General features: G+C 37.8%; 1 protein-coding gene across 2 annotated transcripts in view; it reads left to right on the top strand.

Moving 5' to 3' along the window:
* CPA2 (carboxypeptidase A2) overlaps positions 1-17,440 on the top strand; it is an 81,092-nt gene that overhangs the window by 11,006 nt on the left and 52,646 nt on the right. Inside the window, exon 2 of one of the 2 annotated variants that reach the window (XM_037836154.1) lies at positions 16,688-16,723. The exons of the other annotated variant lie outside the window; for it this stretch is intronic. The gene's annotated coding sequence lies outside the window, so the exon portion shown is untranslated. The remainder of the gene's footprint in view (positions 1-16,687; positions 16,724-17,440) is intronic. 2 annotated transcript variants of the gene reach the window in all.

The raw sequence follows: 17,440 nt of genomic DNA, 5'->3' as shown, positions 1-17,440 counted from the left end.
AGAGACCAGAGGAAGACTGTTAATGGAAAATGGAGCCAAGAATCAGAAACTGAGCAGTGATAGGAGAGTCAGAAGTGAGCAGGAGCTGGTTCACACTGTTTAGTGGCGAGGCCTTAAAGCATCAGCCTGCCTCATCTGCAGTGGCTGGCTTAAGAGTAGGTCAAGCAGATACCAGGGTGATCTGAAGACACTAAAGAGGGAAATTAAAGATGAAAACTTGGTAGGAAGTGTTGGTGAGGGTGGCAGTATGCTTGCACTGAATATCAATAAACAAGAGGCAGTAGTGACTTCAGCAGTGAAGTTGATAGCCAAGGGTTTGAGAGAATCGGAAGAGGATCCAATTTCAGAATGGGCAAGCAGGGACAGTGAGACCCCTTGTATGAGGGGGGTGCCCTGCTCTATCCCAGGGCAGCCTGGTTCCTGCTGACACTGCACCAAGCTGAGCATCATGAAGAAAACCAGATGGCAACTATCAGTCTCTCTCCAGTGCCACCCCTTTCTCTTATGAAGGAATACTCTCCTGATATGCTCTAGTGGGAAATTTTCAAAATGGCGACCCATTAATAGATTGTGAAATCAATTTAGAGCTTTGTAAAGATGAATAGAAAGCATTGCACGTAATAAGGGTAAGTGTTTTTGTTTCAGTGTACATGTACTGCGTTTCAATGCAAAATGTGTTTTTGTACTACGCATGAGATGAAAAACAAAAGCCTCTGCTCTAGAGTAGTTTTCTTCGTCAATTTTCTCTATTAGTCAGCTGTAGCACTAAATTAGTGAAGGAAGTAGTCACTCCATGAATTCCTGATTCTTGTATACTAGTAATTAGTAAAACCTCACTCAGACTATAGGATGACCCAACTGTCTAGATGAGTGAAAAGCTTGAATTAAATTATACTACTTTAAAAGAACTTTGGGTTTATTATTTTTAAATAGAATAAGTGGAAGCAAGCTAACCTACTGTTGTCTGGTACACAGGGGTGGGTTTTGCCTTGGTGAATAGACAAGAGTAATTTGTAATTGACATTTCAAAGAAGCCTAAGAAACAGGCCAGCCATTGTTTAAATCATAATTACCCTGTTGTATGTAAAAGGATACTTCTAAAGCCTTTCAAAACAACTGGTTCTTTTAAGTAGATAATTATTCCCCTTCCAATCTTGTTTACACTATTCAGAACTCCAGTGAACTCTCTTTTTTCATAGACAGTGCAAGGGTCAACCTTAGCCAGCCCTTCCTCAAATTATCACAAATTCCCAATTACTGAATTCTAAACAGGGTTTCCCTGTAACAGTATACCAAAGACTTGTATGACGCGTTCTTTACTGCCTTGAATAACATCTGACAAGTTTCCAAGTACCAGGCCACCTGGATATTCTCTATCTGTCATGAACATGTAGTCAAAGGGGTGGATGGGAATATGAGGGGAAATACAAATCAGGCACAAACATGCAGAGCTGGTGATGGAAGACAAAGGAAGAAAATGTGTGCTTTTTATTTTTTTAGTATCCGTTACATGCCAAGTGAATAATTATAGGTGCTTTATGATGTAAAGAAGAGCTGCACTTCAGATCTAAATTTAAGAAAACTACAGATGTACTTGAAAATAGAAAATTGAACTTTTTTGTATTTAGACTTGAAGTTATTAGAGAGGCCTGCGGAAGTTGGCAAAGGAAAGATGTATTACAAATAAAATTGAACTTGCCTTTTATTTGAATAGCTTATTTCTCGTTACATATTTCTGCTCGATGCACAAAATAGAAATACGTGAAGTACTTTTTAGACAAAACTTTTATAATCTGAGCAATACTGTTTTCTAGTTCTTTAATCTTCTGAGCTTGGCCCCTTTCATAGGCAGTTCTTCAAGCTGCCTTATTACAGGGGCCTGTTGTCTGTAATTGTCTTTGCTTATTAGGGCCCTCTATCACCATGAAATTTCATATGTTCAAAATCTTGATTTAGCAGTGAGAACAGCAGGCAGGGAGCCAACTCTGCTACTAATTAGTATAAATCAAAAGTGGGGCAGGCAGTGAGATAAAAACCAGGTCCACTGGAAAGGTCTGCAGCCAGGGTTAGTAAGACTGACTGGCAGGTCAGAGAGTTGAGTAAGAGATAAAAGGGCTTGGAGAAATGCACTTAGAGCCTGGATATTTTTGTCTATTTTCTCTGATTCACCCCTTTAGTTGCAGAAAGGGTCTGTAGTAGCCACTGTTGATTGTTTCCTTTCTTCCCTTCTGGAGTTCCCTATTTTCTCCATTGTCCCCTTTCCCTTACAGGAGTTAGAGTTAGGTCCTGATTGGTCTAAGGCAGTCATGGTGGTACCATTCCTCTGATCAATGAATGGTTCAAGCATAGGCATGTGTTCCAGTTTGCTAATGCCGTCTTTTGCAAAATACCAGAAATGGATTGACTTTTATAAAGGGGGTTTATTTGGTTACACAGTTACAGTCTTAAGGCCATAAAGTGTCCAAGGTGACACATCAAGAATCGAGTACCTTCACTGGAAGATGGCCAATGGCGTCTGGAAAACCTCTGTTAGCTGGCAAGGCATGTGGCTGGTGTCTGCTCCAAGTTCTGGTTTCAAAATGGGTTTCTCCCAGGACGTTCCTCTCTAGGCTGCATCTCCTTTTCAAAATGTCACTCTCAGTTGCTCTTGGGGTGTTTGTCCTCTCTTAGGTTCTCCACAGCAAAAGTCTGCTTTCAAAGTCCATCTCCAAATGTCTCTGTAAGCCACAGCTCCTCTCTCAGCTCCTGTGTGTTCTTCAAAGTGTCCTTCCTTCTGTCTGAGCTTATATAGTGCCCTGGTAAACTAATCAAGGCCCAAGCTGAATGGGTAGGGCCACATCTCCATGGAAATTATCTACTCAGAGTTAACACCTACAGTTGGGTGGGTTGCATCTCCATGGAAACACTCAGTCAAAGAATTACAATCTAATCAACACTAATATGTCTGCCCACACAAGATTGCATCAAAGATAATGGTGTTTTGGGGGACACAATACATTCAAACTGGCACAGCATGTAATCTAATTCTGGGAAGGGAAATTTGCTGGTTATTGAAGGGAAATTTACTGGTTGTTGAAGAAAAGTTTCTTCAGTCTTAAAAAAGGCATGCACATGGTGAATGTTGCTAAGTCTGCACATGGTGACTGGAACTGTGGCAGCCATCTTGTGTCCATGAGGAAAAGACTGGATCCTGAGCTGCTGAATTGAAATATTTTGGAGGCATCCTATTTTCGGATTTCTTTTTATACATGATAATTCCCCTTATTGGTTAAGCATTGTAAGTTGGTTTTTCTGTTTCTTGCAACTGTTTCTATTTTTCCCTGGTTTCCTTACTTAGTCATCTTCTTTTATAATTTCTAGAGCAGCTCCTTTTATGTTAAGGTGCTTTATAATGCTTGAGGTGTTAAATGTTGAATAAAGTGTGTATACTCCCTTGATGGGGGCCTGTGTCTTTGCCTGTGGTGGGAAAGGGCCTTTATACATATTGTGGACTTTTGGGTTGGTGCCCCTTCTTTTCTAGGAGCCTCTTCTTCCCCCCATTTTCATGAATATTGGTAAGGTGTGATCCTGCCTGATCCCACCCCACCCTCACCCTGACCAGGCATTGATTAGGGTGGGACTCTCATCCAATTTGAGTCCCTTCCAGAGAATTGGGATTTTGGACCAGAAGAAAGATCAGTCTCTGTTTTAGTTTGCTAAGGTGCCTAAAAAGCAGATATCATAAAATGGGTAGACTTTTAACAAAGGGAATTTATTAGCTTACAAACTTACAGTTTTGAGGCTGTGAAAATGTCCAAATCAAGGCATCATCAAGATGGTGCTTTCTTCCTGAAGACTGGCTGCTGGTGATCCTGGACACCTCTGTCACGTAGCAAGGCACGTAGTGGTGTCGACTGGTCTGTCCCTACACTTCCTGGTTTCCTTACTTTCAGCTTCTTGCTTCAGTGGCTTTCATTTTCTCTCTGTATTCATCCCATTTATAAAGGACTCCAGTAAGAGGATTAAGACCCACCCTGGGCCATGCCTTAACTGAAGTAAACTGTCAAAAAGGTCCTGTTTACCATAGATTTTCACCCACAGTAATGGGTACATACAGTTTCAAACCACCACAGTCTGTCTTTGTGTGACTGGACCAAGAGTTTTCAGTGCCCACCATGTTAATTGTGAACCAGAGAAAGCAGGTTGTAACTGAAAGTAAAAAGGAAACAAGCATAGAGAGGGCCAGACACAGGAGATGGAAACCTCTGATGTTTCTCAAATTCTTGGTTCTAGTTCATTCCTAAGTCCATGACACCTATGAATAGTCTAACAATAAATTCATCCTTTTTGCTTATGCTAGCTCAAGTGGTTTTCTATTAATTGAAACCAAAAGAATCTCTAAAGCAGTGGTGTGCTGGTAAATGTTTAACAATTGACTCTTTAGGAGAGAAAAGCCCTGATTTTGTAGCATTTTCCAATTTCCACAATGCAAATACTCCCACTAGCACTTACTTCAGGCTACCAAAGTGAAGTCACTGAAGGTGGACATGGGAAGAAATGAGCGTGTCGTCCTGATAAGATGGCCTGAGACAGCTCCACCACACCATTTCCTAAAGAATACATGTAACACACTTCTCAGAAAATCTCTTAAGTTATATGGGAGATTCAGGGATACATACTGATGGCAGCTAAATTGGGAATTCTGGTATAAAAATATTTTAATTAATGTCAAATGTGCAGAATCTTGGATTTATGGAGTAGAGGAAGTGGGATTAAGATTTTAATCATAATAAAATAATTTTTCAGTATAATGCTTTTGTATATATTGGGAATATAAGGGAGGCAGGGGGCTTGTACCAAGGAAAAGAAAGAGGCTGGGAGTGAAGAAGAAGGTATCTTGTGTGAGGGCAGACTCTGGGCCTTAACAAAAAAAAGAGATTATCACCTTCTTGAGGTGAGGAGGGGCATTCTAGGGGTGAGGAGTCATAGGCTACCAGGTTTTCTTGGCTACCTCACCAACGAAGGACTGAATTAAGACCTTCAGCCATCTAAACCAGGCCATTTCAAGTAAAACCTTCTGACCTGCTTTGCTTTTATTTGAAGTTCCTTTAACCAAGGCAAAGCCTTTTATTATAAAGAGATAAGATAAGAAGGTCTAAAATGCATATGCAATGTTGAAGTAACAGTTTTCATTGTGAATGAGGACAAATAATCAAGAGTAAAGCCACTGGTATTGTATCCTTCCCTGCTTTGATGAGGGGGCAGTATGAGTGGTTGCGAAATATATCAGGACCAAAATAAGGAGCCCTTTCTAACCCAGCCACCTACTTGGTTCCTCTGTCTGAAATGCCAGCCTCCAAATCTTTGGATGTTGAATTCCTCCTCATTTTTAAGGCCAATCTCAAAAGTCACCTCTCTGTAAAATTTTCTGTGATCTCCCAGGAAAGCTGGGTTCCCATAGCTCATACCCCTGTCATAGAAGTGATCACATTTTACTCTAATGAAAGGCAGTTTCTCTCATATGTTTGAAGTCCAAATAACTGGAATTTATGGATATTATCTATTAACAACCCTAAACTCCCAGAATTTGGATTTTTGTACTTGAGCTCATGAATGAACACTTAAATGACTGCATTATTTAGTTTCAACAGCATTGATATCTTTGTGCATCAGTGTTTGTACATCTATTTGAATATTTGGAACTTAAGTTATTTTTATACATGGCAAAAAGAGCATGATGTTAGCGATAAGAATAAATCTCATAAACTTAGTGAAGTGGAGACAAAGCCAGAAATCATTAGACGTGCTGCAAATGGTACATTTTAGCATCAGTCACATGTTTGAACATAAGCCTGTTGACTCTGTTCATTTGTAGAAAAATGAAAGATCAAAATTGAAGTACACATAAAACGTTGAAAATATATCTTTGAAGAATATATCCAAAAGGTGATGGGAACTAATTCCTTACATAAAAATCAATTCCAGATGGAACAAAATTGAAACATAAGAGAACGAACCATAAAAGTACTAGGAAAAAACACTAGTAAAGTTTCCTGATCTTGAAGTAGGGAAGACTTTTCCAGGCATAATGTAAGTAAAATCCAGAGCACTTAAAGGAAAGGACTCATACTTTGGGCTGCATAAAAATATTTAGATTTCTGTAGAGAGAGAAAAACTCAGTCTGTAAATAAAGCAAAGAAAAACTGGGAAAAATTTTGGAAAGCAAAATTGGGGTGAGACCTAATTTCCCTAATATACAAAGAATTTTAAAAATAACTTAAAACCAAACAGTAGGAAAATGGGCAGAATTTGTGAATAGTAAGTTTACAGGAGAATTCCAAATAACTAATAAATACATGACAAGATACTCAACTTCACAAATACAAAATAAAACAATGAAATAGTTTTCTCATTTTGGATTGGTGTAGACCCAATATTTGAAGATACCAATATTGGGAAGATGTGGGAGGCAGGCCATTCAAATGTTTTTGGAAAGCAAATTGGTATAATTTCTTTGGAGGGCAACCTGGGAGTATCAAGAATGTTCATTGGGGGGTGGGGTGGGTGGAGTGGATCCAAGGTGGCAGATTAGGAGAGAAAGAGAAAAATTCTCCTCCTTGAAAAACACTAGATAAAGGACAGAAAGCGCTGCAGAACAGCAGTTCCAGGGTTCCACCTGCTGGGCAGGGACTGCTACACCAATAGTGAGCGTGTACATGGAGAAACAGAGGCTGCATTTGGAGACAGGTGAGTGTTCAGCCCAGAAAGCTGCCGGGGAATGGGCAGCTGGACCTACAGCCAAGCGCGGTGGGGAGTACCATTCCACACCTTGGGCACTCTCTTCAGTACCTGGCATGGGTGATAACCCTCTGCAGACCCACACAAGAGCCCCCGTGCCAGGGACTGGCCTTTGGAGCAGGCAAATGATCAAGGAAGGGAGTAGTTTCCATGCCCTGAGGAGTCATCTTTGTAGCTGGCTGGGAGACAACCCTTCACAGCACCGCAGCCTAGAGCTTCCTTGAGGGAATTCGAGATTCAGTGGGCTTATGATGGTGCCTACTCTTCCTCTACGGAAGCCCCCGCTATGCACAGCCTAGAGGCGGGGTGCTGCATGGAAGTGCCAGGAGCCCTCCCCCAATCCCGGGGACACATGGGCTTATGGCAGAGAGGGACTATAGGGAATCTGAACGGGAAGGTGAGATGCACAGTTCAGCAGCCCCAGGATACTCCATCCGCAGTTCTGGGAATTGCCAGGACCATGTGTCCTGGAGTGGACTCCCTGCCAAACTGCACAGGTCATGCCCCCCACCCTGACCTTGCACAGGGATGGCGGTCCCCACTGCACAAGGAAAATTGGTGCACTGATTGGAACTTCACATGGTTTGGGGCCCCACTCAGTGCCTAGACAAAGTTGGGGAGAACAGGCTTGAGGGTAAGAGGTGGCTTGGGAGTGCCATCTGCTGGTAGGTCCGGGAAAGTGCACTCCACCAAACTGTAGCTCTGTCAAATTGTAGATAAATGTTCAAATAAGTCTGAGTACACTAAAAGAACCCTATCAAAATAAGTAAATGCCAAGAGGCCAAAACAACAGAAAATTATAAAGCATATGAAGAAACCAGAAGATATGGATAACACAAATGCGCAAACTAAAAACCAGAGGAGACACAGAACTTGGAAAAATTAATCAAAGAAGTACTCACAAGCATCAGTATCATGGCTCAGGATATAAAGGACATGAAGAAGACCCTAGCACAGCATAAAGAAGAATTTGCAAGAGTAAATTAAAAAAAATAGCAGATCTTAGGAAATAAAAGATTCTGTTGATCAAATTAAAAAGATTCTTGAGACACAAAACACCAGATTTGAAGAAGTAGAGATATGAATTAGCGAATTCAAAGACAGTGTGATGGAAAGTGAAAGCAGAAAAGAATGAATGGTGAAAAAAATTGAAAAATTCAAAATAGATCTCAGGGAAATGGTGGACAACATGAAGTGCACAAATATAAGAATCATTGGTGTTCCAGAAGGGGAAGAGAAGGGTGAAGGACTAGGAAGAGTATTCAAAGAAATTGTTGGGGAAAAATTCCCAACCCTGCTAAATGACATATATATATGCAAATAAGAGGTGCCCAATGAACTCCAAATAGAAAAAATCCAAATAAACCCACTCTGAGACATATTCTGATCAGATTGTCAAATGCTGAAATGAAGGAGAAGCTTCTGAAAGCAGCAAGAGAGAAGTGATTCACCATATACAAGGGAAACCACAGAAGACTAGGGACTGACTACTCAGTGGGCACCATGGAGGTAAGAAGGCAGTGGTATGACATATTTAAGGTTCTGAAAGAGAAAAATTGCCAGAGAAGAATTCTTTATCCAGCAAAGCTCTCCTTCGGAGAGCTTAAAACTTTCACAGACAAATGCTGAGAGAATTTGTTAACAAGAGACCTGCCCTACAAGAAATACTAAAGGGAGCTATGCTGGCTGTTACGGTTTGCTAATGCTGCTGTTATGCAAAATACCTGAAATGGATTGGCTTTTATAAAGGGGGTTTATTTGGTTACAAAGTTACACTCTAAAGGCCATAAAGTGTCCAAGGTAAGGCATCAACAGTTGGGTACCTTCACTGAAGGATGGCCATTGGCATCGGAAAACCTCTGTTATCTGGTAAGACACGTGGCTGGTGTCTGCTTGCTCCCAGGTGGCGTTTCAAAATGGTGTTTTCCAAAATGTTGCTCTTGGGGAGTTTTGTCCTCCCTTCACTGCAGCTGTTCTGCTCTATGTCACTCTCAGTTACTCTGCAAATGTCACTCTGAGCTGCTCTGAGTTCCTTCTGTTTGTCAGCTCTTTATATGGCTTCAGTGATTTAATTCAGACCCACCCTGAATGGGTGGGGTAACCCTCCATGGAAATTATCCAGTCAAAGTTCTTGCTGGCAGTTGAGTGAGTCACATCTCCATGGAAATGCTCAGTCAACAGGTTCCAACCTAATCAACACTGATGTGTCTGCCCCCACAATATTGCATCAAAGAACATGGCATTTTGGAGAACACAATACAACCAAGCTAGCACACTGGCTGAGAAAAAAATAAAGGAGAGAGAGGTCTGGAGAAGGGCACAGAACTAAAGAGTTTTAGTAAGGGTACCTTAAATAAAGGGAGAGAGGGGAAAAAATAGATCTGCAAATAAAAACTGAAGGATAAGATGGCTAATAACATTGAATGTGAATGGATTAAACTCCCCAATTAAAAGATATAGATTGGAAGAATGGATTAAAAAATATGAACCTTCAATATGTTGCTTACAAGACACTCATCTTAGATCCAGCGATGCAAAGACATTTGAAAGTGAAAGGACGGAAAAAAAATATTGCATGCAAGCTAAAGCCAAAAGAAAGCAGGGGTAGTGATATTAATCTCAGATAAAATAGACTTTAAATGGAAGAATGTCATAAGAGGGACATAAGGGATAATTCACCAAGAAGAAATAACAATCATAAATGTTTATGCACCCAATCAAGGTGTTCCAAAATACCTGAGACAAACATTAACAAAACCAAAGGAAGCAATAGATTTTCCACAGTAATTGTTGGAGACTTCAATACATCACTCTCTCCTATAGATAGATCAACCAGACAGAAGAGAAATAAGGAAATTGAGAACCTAAACAGTGTGATAAATGAATTAGACTTAACAGACATATATAGAGCATTACATCCCAAATCACCAGGATATTCATTCTTCTCTAGTGCTCATGGAACTTTCTCCAGGATAGATCATATGCTGGAGCATAAAACAAACCTCAATAAATTTAAAAAGATTGAAATTATTCAAAGCATATTCTCTGATCACAGTGGAATACAACTAGAAGTCCACAACCATCAAAGATCTAGAACATTCACCAATATCTGGAGGTTAAACTACACACTTCTAAACAGTCAGTGGGTCAAAGAAGAAATTGCAAGAGAAATTGTGAAATATCTAGAGACGAATAAAAACAAGAACACAACATATCAAAACTTATGTGATGCAGTGAAGGCAGTACTGACAGGGAAATTTATAGCTCTAATGCATATATTAAAAAGGAAGAAAGAGCTAAAATCAAAGAACTAATGGAACAGCTGAAGCAGCTAGAAGATGAACAGCAAACTAATCCTAAACCAAGTAGAAGAAAAGAAATAAAATGATTAAAACAGAAATAAATGATATGGATAACAAAAAAACAGTAGAGAATAAATAAAATCAAAAGTTCATTGTTTGAGAAGATCAACAAGAATGACAAGCCCTTAGCTACACTGACAAATTCAAAAAGAGAGAAAACCCAAATAAAATAATGAGGGAACATTACTGTGGATCCCAAAGAAATGAAAAAAAAATCATAAGAATATACTTTGAATAACTGTATGCCAACAAAATAGATAATTTAGAGGAAATGGATAATTTCCTGGAAACACATGAACAACCTAGACTGACCAGAGAAGAAAAAGAATACCTCAGCAAACTAATCACAAGGCAAGAGATCCACTCAGTCATCAAAAAGCATCCTACAAATAAAAGCCTGGGGCCAGATGGCTTCACAGGGGAATTCTACCAAACTTTCCAAAAAAACCTGACACCAATTCTGCTAAAACTCTTTCAAAAAATTGAAGAAAATGGAACACTACCTAACTCACTTTATGAAGCCAACATCACTCTAATACCCAAACCAGATAAAGATGCTACAAGAAAGGAAAACTATAGGCCAATCTCCCTAATGAATGCACAGAAATTCTCAACAAAATACTTGCAAATCGAATCCAAAGACACATTAAAAAAAATCATACATCATGACCAAGTGGGGTTCATTCCAGGCATGCAAGGGTGGTTCAACATAAGAAAATCAATCCATGTAATACAACACATTAACAAATCAAAAGGGAAAAATCAAATTATCATCTCCATAAATGCTGAAAAAGCATTTGAGAAAATTCAGGATACTTTTTTGATAAAAACACTTCAAAAAGTAGGAATTGAAGGAAACTTCTTTAATCTGATAAAGGACATATATGAAAAACCCACAGCCAGCATAATCCTCAATGGTGAGAGACTGAAAGCTTTCCCTCTAAGATCAGGAATGAGACAAGGATGCAGTTGTCACCACTATTATTCAACATTGTGCTAGAAGTTCTTGTGAGAGCACTCCGGCAAGACAAAGAAATAAAAGGCATCCAAATTGGAAAGGAAGAAGTAAAACTGTCATTATTTGCAGATGATATGATCTTATATTTGGAACCCTGAGAAATCAATGACACAGATAGTTGAGCTAATAAACAAATTAGGAATACAAGATTAATGCACAAAAGTCAGTAATGTTCCTATACACTAAAAATGATCTAACTGAAGAGTCAGTCAAGAAAAAGATTCCATTTTCAATAGCAACTATAAAAATCAAGTACCTAGGAATAAACTTAACCAAGGATGTGAAAGACCTCTACACAGAAGATTACAGAACTTTACTAGAAGAAATAGATGGGGACCTAAAGAGGTGGGAAAGTACTCCTTGTTCATGGATAGGAAGGCTAAACATTGTTAAGATGCCAATCCTACCCAAACTGATCTACAGATTCAATGCAATTCCAATTGAAATTCCAACAACCTACTTTGCAGAATTGGAAAAGCTAGTTATCAAATTTATTTGGAGTGGAAAGATGCCTTGAATTGCTAAAAACATTCTGAAAAAGAAAAAGTGGCAGGACTTACACTTCCTGACTTTGAAGCTTACTATAAAGCCACAGTGGTCAAACAGCATGGTATGGGCACAAAGACAGACATACTGATCAATGGCATGGAATTGAGAATTCAGAAATAGACCCCCAGATCTACAGTCGACTGGAACCACAGAACTGGGATATAGCAGTCTCTTCAACAAATGAAGCTGGGAGAACTGGATATCCATATCTAAAGGAATGAAAAGGACTCCTACCTCACACCCTTCACAAAAACTAACTCAAATTGGATCAAACACCTCAATAAAAGAGACAGTACCATAAAACTCCTAGAAGATAATGTAGGGAAACATCTTCAAGACCTAGTATTAGGAAGTCACTTCTTAGACCTTACAGCCAAAGCACAAGCAGCGAAAGAAAACATAGATAAACAGGAACTCCTCAAACTTAAAAGCTTCTGTACCTCAAAGGAATTTGTCAAAAAGGTAAAGAGGCAGCCAACTCAATGGGAAAAAATATTTGGAAACCATGTAGCTGGTAAGAGACTGATAGTTTTCATATATAAAGAAATCCTACAACTCAACGACAATAGTACAAATAGCCAAACAGCCCAATTATAAAATGGGCAAAAGATATGAAGAGATATTTCTCTGAAGAGGAAATACAAATGGCTAAAAAACACATGAAAAAATGTTAATCTTCACTAGCTATTAGGGAAATGCAAATCAAAACCACAATGAGATATCATCTCACACCAATCAGAATGGCTGCCATTAAACAAAGAGTAAACTACAAATGCTGGAGAGGATATGGGGAAATTGGAATTCTTATTCATTGGTGGTGGGACTGTATAATGGTCCAGCCACTCTGGAAGGCAGTTTGGTGGTTGCTCAGAAAACTAGATATCGACTTACCCTATGATCCAGCAATTTCACTTCTTGGTATATACCCAGAAGTTCTGAAAGCAGTGACATGAACAGATATTTGCACACTGATGTTCATAGCAGCATTGTTCACAATTGCCAAGAGATGGAAACAATCCAAATGTCCTTCAGCAGATGAGTGGATAAACGAAATGTGGTATATACACACGATGGAATACTATATGGCAGTAAGAAGGAATGAGGTTGTGAAACATTTGACAACATGGATGAACCTTGAAGACATAATGCTGAGTGAAATAAGCCAGACACAAAAGGAGAGACATTGTATGTTACCACTAATGTGATCTCTGTGAAAAATGTAAAATAAGTGTCTTACAATGTAAAATATAGGGGACCTAGAGATAGTCAGAACTTAGTGAAGGGGGAACAATAGTCAAACATGTACAGATGTGATAATGAGGGTGAGCTTAACGGTATGGGAATGCTCAGGAGTGACTATGGTATGTTAATGGGATTGTAAGTATCAGTGACGCATTGAAGGTCAACATGTTTACAAATGGTTGTTTAAAGGCAAGTAACCCACAGAATAATACCACAAAACTAAATAAGTGTTAGCAGAATATTCTTATAAGGTATGACACTGCTGCAGAGGGTTAATAGAAGAGTGGTATGAAAAAAACTACCCGTTTTGTATTAATGACTATATTTAAAAGGAGTATCTTACCAACTCTATACTAATGTTAGGGATAAATAATTAACAGCTGATAAGAGCTCTGGGATGTATTATGTTATGATAATTTTTTTAAGTTGAGAGTGACGATTGTACAACCAAGTGAAGATAATGTAAGAAACTGTTTATCTTGGAATAGAATATATATTAAGTCAAGTTAGGAACCCACTACTTAATAAATCAAGCCCTGGACTTGAGACTTGCTCTTGTGAAGTTTAGGATTGTTAATAGGAGGCTGAGCCTTCCTATAATTATGCTTAAGAGGTGCCTCCAGGCAACTCTTTGTTGCTCAGATGTGGTCTTTCTCTCTCTAAGCCCAACTCGGCAAATAAATTCATAACCTCCCCCGCCATGAGGGACATGACTTCCAGGGGAATGAATCTCCCTGGTGACATGATTCCTAGGAATGAACCTGGGCCTGGCAGTGAGGGATTGAAAATCCCTACTTGACCAAAAGGAGGGGAAAAAGAAAGGGAACAAGCTGAGGTCACAGTGGCTGAGCGATCCCAAATATAGTCGAGAGGCTATCTTGGTTTCTCTTATGCTGGCTCCAGCTAGACATTCCACTGGCCACAGCATGCCATGCCCTTACCAAAAGTAGCCCCCAAATACTTAGGTCCCTACCTGATATTCTATAAAAGATACACTCAGTTAGTTTTATCTTTCAGAAACTAAATCTACCAGAGTGTTCCAATACCAGACAAGTCCTAAAACCCAGAAGCAACAGCCTTTTTAAGATCTACTATCAGAGCAGCCCTCTTCCCTATACTGTCACACCCCCTTTTAATATGAGCAAGTTAGGGAGCTCAGTGCGTGGACACCCCTGAAGATGGAGGAAAAAATTAAATGGGAGGAAATAATAGCAAAAAACAAGGTAAGACTGAACAAAAGTCTATGAATACTAGAACTTTATATAATTATATATATATTTTTGGATGCTGGGGTGTTGGAATGGCTGGAAGGAGGTAAATGACATGGTGGAACTGTAGCCTATAGCATACTTTAGGATTTGCTGCATAGCTGCTCATTGAATTGTGCTTTGAAGGTCTTCACCTTTCTGTATATACCTTGAATTGCATAATAAGGAAAGAACTGAAATTGTGGAACTGTAACCCATGACAATTTTTGAAATTACCTATATGAGTGCTTGTTGAGCTGTACTTGAGAGATGACACCTTTCTGTATGTATGTTATATTTTACAGTAATGGAAATGGCTGAAGTTGTGGATCTGTGACCTATGACATTCTTTGAGATTTGCTTTCTAACTACTTGTGAAATTATACATTGAAAGTTATCACTGTTATGTATATATGTTAAAGTTCACAATAAAAAAATGGAAAAAAGTATTTAGGCTTCATTAAGGTATTAACTTTAAATTGGAAAGAAAATTAATGTTCTGAAATTTTCAAATTTTACAAGTTAATTAAAATGTTTAGCCTGTCTTGGAAAAAAAAAGCATGTTCACCACCTGTGACTCAACAATTCCTTTACTAAAAATTTGTTCAACAGAAATATCTTTTCAGATGCCCAAAAAAGATAGATACACAACTAACAATATTCTTTATAGAATTGTCTGTGCAAAGTTGCCAGATTCCCCAAATCCACTTTTTTAAAGTTACATTTTTATATTGGATCATTTTACTGATTATACGTACCCAGGCTTATTGCAAGATATTCAAATAACACAATTATGCATATTATTTCCAGACCATTTTTGTGCATAAACAAATGTAATAATCTGAACTCTCATTTTCCAAACTCAGGAAATGAATAGATTCAGATAGGTGTTGTAAGATATATTTCTCCTTATCCAAACTGTTGCTATTTGCTGTCTGAAACTTAGGAGTGAATACATTTGGAAAACTTAGTGTCTTCACTATCTGAATTCACTATCCAAACTTGAATTCTTACTATATGAACAAATAGATTTGGATAGCCAGGGATAATTGTATAAATATTTTTTCTCTTACAAAAGCTGAATTGTAATTTACACTATTCAACAACTTGCCTTTTTTGCTTATAAATGTATTTTGAACATTCTTCCATATTAGTTGACAAAGATACATCTTATTTCATTTCTTTTTATGGCTGCATACTATTCCATTGTATAGACATATCATAATTTATTTAACGAGTTCCTTATTAATGGACATTTATTGGAAACCTAAGTATATGTACTGACAAGGAAAGGTGTCCAAATAATATATTTTTAAAGCAATTTCATTGGGATATATTCATACACTATAGAAACCATCTGAAGTATACAATCACTGGCTCACAGTATCATCACATGGTTGTGCATACAGCTCCATGATCAATTTTAGAACCTTTTCATTATTCCAGAAAAGAAATAAAAAGAAAAAAGAAAACTGAAATTATCCTATACCCCTTATCACCTTCCCCAACCCTCTTCCCCCTTATTGACTCATAGTATTGGTGTGGTACCTTTGTTACTGTTGATGAAAGAATATTAAAATATTGCTGTTAACTATAGTTCATAGTTTTCAATAGGTCCGTTTTTTCCCATATACCTCTCTATTGTTAACTCCCTGCAAATATATTGTACATTTGTTCTAGTTTATGAAAGAACTTTGTTATATTTGTACAGTTAATCATAGACATTGTCCACCACAAGACTGACTGTGTACATTCCCATGCTTTAATCTCCAACTTTCCTTCTGGTGACATACATGACTCTAAACTTCCCCTTTCCATCACATTCACACCATTCATCACTGTTAATTATTCTCAAAACAACGTGCTGCCATCACCTTTATCCATTTCCAAAGGTTTAAGTTCAACCTAGTTAAACATTCTGCACATCTAAATAATATTTTTAAGTTAAAAAGTAAGCTGGATAGTATGTATGGTATGACTAAAATTTTGTAAAAGGAAAAGATAAGCTGGTTAATATGTACTCCCAACTGTTAACTATCATCAGAGGCACAGATTGGGGTAGGGTTAAAGTTTAAATGTTTTTTCTATGAGAATATTCTTTTAGAAGCAGAAAAAATATATAAGAAGTATACAAAGGTATGTACAGCAATGTTCTTTGTAATATACTTTGAAATAGTGCAAAACTGGATATAATTCAAATGCCACAAATAAGGGATTGGTTAAATAAATTATAGTACATTCTTATAGTGGAATACAATTCATCTCTCTGCAAAATAAAGTATAATCCCACTTTTACAAAAATAACCAATAATATCATTATGTTTTTATATAGATCAAACTCTTAATGGTAATTTGTCTAGGGATACCTTAAATTTTTGAGTGATTTTTGTAATGTTTTAATTCTTAATAAGCAGCATAAATTACTATTGCAATTGGGATAAAAGGCTATTATTTAATACATGTTGAAATTTGGGATTTTATGATTTTTTTAGCTCTTGAGAATTAACATCCCCACTTGGTTTTATCAGGTAAGTTTATTGTTTAACTTTTATGCATTAGACTTTTGTATATGTTTCCAGGAATCAGTTATGTAAGATAGTAGCAGACTAGACATCATTTTTTTCCCCTCTACATCAGTGCTGTCCAATAGAAACATAATGCAAGCCACATATATAATTTTAAATTTCCTAGTAACCACATTTTTAAAAAGTGAAAGGAAATAGGTAAGATTCATTTTAATAATATATTTTGTGCAATAAAACAAAATATCATCTGAATGTATCATGAATATAAAAATTGTTAAGATATTTACATTCTTATTTTCATCCTAAGCTTTTGAAATCTCGTATATATTTTACACTTACAGCTTATCTCAATTGGATGCTAAATTTCCAATAGTTAAAATGTTCTACCAAATATACATCCAGTGGAACATTATTTAGCCCATAAAAAAGGACTGACCTTCTCATACATGCTACAACATGGATGAACCTTGAAGACTTCATGTTCAGAGAAATAAGCCAGACACAAAAAGACAATATTATATGACTTTACTTTTTTTAAATAAGTAAAATACTCAATTTCATAGAGATAGAAGTAGAGTACAGGTTACCAGGGACAGGGGGTAGGGGGTATACAGTGTCAGAGTGTGGGGTTGGTGGAGTAAGCGGAATGGGGAGTCATTACTTAATGGTACAATGGGGTGATTTAAAAATTTGGTAATGGACAGTGGTAATGATAGCACA

Source organism: Choloepus didactylus, chromosome 5 (genome assembly GCF_015220235.1).
Source record: "Choloepus didactylus isolate mChoDid1 chromosome 5, mChoDid1.pri, whole genome shotgun sequence".
NCBI lineage: Eukaryota > Metazoa > Chordata > Mammalia > Pilosa > Megalonychidae > Choloepus > Choloepus didactylus.
Note: the sequence above shows the minus strand (reverse complement) of the source record. Positions and strands in the feature narration are given on the sequence as shown.